Source organism: Nerophis ophidion, linkage group LG24 (assembly GCF_033978795.1).
Source record: "Nerophis ophidion isolate RoL-2023_Sa linkage group LG24, RoL_Noph_v1.0, whole genome shotgun sequence".
NCBI lineage: Eukaryota > Metazoa > Chordata > Actinopteri > Syngnathiformes > Syngnathidae > Nerophis > Nerophis ophidion.
In genome coordinates this window covers 37,416,456-37,418,955 of record NC_084634.1, presented here as the reverse complement: position 1 = coordinate 37,418,955, position 2,500 = coordinate 37,416,456, and the positions used below count along the sequence as shown (strand labels likewise).

The 2,500-nt window shown below is 46.1% G+C and overlaps 1 long non-coding RNA gene across 1 annotated transcript in view; it reads right to left on the bottom strand.

Annotated features, from left to right (window-relative positions):
• Positions 1-1,155: 1,155 nt before the first annotated feature.
• LOC133542590 (uncharacterized) overlaps positions 1,156-2,500 on the bottom strand; it is an 18,889-nt gene continuing 17,544 nt past the window's right edge. The window contains exon 4 of the long non-coding RNA XR_009804193.1: positions 1,156-1,355. This is a non-coding gene — a long non-coding RNA (uncharacterized LOC133542590). The remainder of the gene's footprint in view (positions 1,356-2,500) is intronic.

Genomic DNA, 2,500 nt, shown 5'->3' with positions numbered 1-2,500 from the left:
GACAAGAAGAAGAAGAAGGGCCACAAGAAGAACGACAAGAAGAAGAAAAATAAAAAGTTGAAGAAGTTAAAGAACAAGTCCAGACAAAGAAGATAAAGACTAAGAAGAGAAAGTCAAAGAAGAACAAAGGAGGGACGAAGAAATGGTGAAAAAAAAAAAAAAAGACCGGGGGCACAGGTGGCCAACTTCCTTTCCCGCTCCCTAAAGGGGAGGGGGTATGCGCAGCCGGACGGAGTCCCGGCTTGCGTCTGGGGGTGGAGGTCTGTGAGGAGGCGTGGCTGGCGGACCTGCAGCGAGGCGGGGCACGCCGGGGCAGGCTCCGAGATGGTTGTGAGGAGGGGTGGCCGGCGGACCTGCAGCGAGGCGGGGCACACCGGGGCCGGCTCCGAGATGGGCGTCAGGTGCGTGGATGGCCCACCATGGCGCGGTTATGTAATCACCTGTCAATGTGTAAAAGGGCGGGGAGGAGCTGGAGAACCAGTGGTGAATGAGGAGCACGCGCGACAAAGTGCGAGACACAGATGCCGCCGGGGACAGCTGGAAAGCGACCGGAAGAGCAAGCAGTTGAAGAGGCGAGAGCTGAAAAGCGGCCCGACCTGCACTGAGGTTTATTTAAAGAATAAACAAAGTGACAAAACTGTTCGCAGTCATGTCCCTCATTGGTGGTCCGAGGAATCTGGAGGGAAGTGGTCCTCCACAGCGACGAAGCACATGTAGCATGAATAACAAGCAAGGTCATCAGGAGACATCTCCCTCAATGATGACAGCTTAAAGCTGCCCTAGAAAAATGGATACTACGCAGTCACAGTCCCTTGGAGTCCTAAAATGAGAATACACAGCGATACAACATTGATACTGAGCAGGACTTGGATAGAGGGCGCGGAGAGGTCAGTACTTAAGGGAATCCCAGCAGTAATCTGGAAGTAAACAGGCTTTTTTCCAGAGACCGGTGTCTTGCCGGCCCCACACACCAAGTTTTTGTTTGATACAGTCACGCGTCACGGCATTTTTGTGATGACTTTGGAACTGTCAGGTTCAAACACCGATGACATCTATTAAACAGACAAGAAGCAAGGAATTTAACAGCGACATGATTCAATTTAGCTCAATGAGGAGAAACATGTAGACCTGTACCGTGTACAGTGTCATCCCACGCTCTGACGAAAGGTTGCACGCCTTCTCTTTTATTTGGACTTTCCCTGATTGCATGGCAACAGCTGTTTCTCAAGGAAGGGGGGGGTCGTAAACAGCCGTTGCTCTCGGTCACAAAACAGTTAAACAAAAAAGATGCCTAGAGCTTGGGCAGGTCCTGCTTTCTCTCTGCTTTGTAGATCTCAGGTCAAGATAAGATCTTCCTGTGGATCACAATAGATCACAGAAACTGAAACCCTCCTGACTACTCCCATCGTACACACAAGTTTTACAAGCCTTTTGCTTGGTAGGATCAAAGACAGCTTTTGTCCTCTCGCTGGGAACTCAAAGTTTTGTGATAACTTAGATACAATTATTCTGACAGAAACCCCTAGTTTTTAGCTGTTAACTAACCGTCAAAATTTTCACAAGTAAACGCTTATATCTGAGATTTTATATGCAAGTAAAATACAATCTGATACTTTATTTCTTTTTTCCTGATATCAGACCAGATACGGATCTGACACCTCTAGTAAGAAAGTTAACAAAAATAGCTCCGGTGCATAATAAAAGGTATTAAACTTTACTAATTAGCGATTGTGAAGAGGCGTGGCCGGCGGACCTGCAGCGAGACACACAGGCTCTAAAAGGTCTGTGAGGAGGCGTGGCCGGCGGACCTGCAGCGAAGCGGGGCGTGCCGGGACCGGGTTTGCAAATGGCCCCCCCATTGAAAAAGAAGAAATAGAAGTTGATGAAGATTGTGATGAAAATTTTTAAGACGATTGACGAAAAATGGAAAAATGAAGAAGAAAAAGAACAAGAAGAAGACGAAATAGAAGAAGAAACAGAAGAAGATGGAACAAAAGAAGAACAAGAAGAAGGACAAAAAGAACAAGAACAAGAAGAAGAAGGACCAGAAGAAGAAGAACGACAAGAAGAAGAAAAACAAGAAGAAAAAGAAAAATTCGAACAAGTCAAAGAACAAGTCAAAGACCAAAAAGATAAAGTCAATGAAAAACAAAGGAGAGACGAAGAAATGCTGTAAAAGGAAAAAGTCCTGGCTTGCGTCTGACGATGGAGGTCTGTGAGGAGGCGTGGCCGGCGGACCTGCAGCGAGGCCGGCCGCGCCAGGGCCAGGTTTGCAAATGGCCCCCCATTGAAAAAGAAGAAATAGAAGTTGATGAAGATTTTGATGACGATTTCGACGAAGAATGGAAAGAAGAACAAGAAAAAGAAATAGAACAAGAAGACGAAATAGAAGAAGACAAAATAGAAGAAGAAACAGAAGAAGAACAAGAAGAGTTCTAACAAGAAGAAGAAGAAGAAGGACCAGAAGAAGAACGACAAGAGGAAGAAAAAGAAGAAGAAA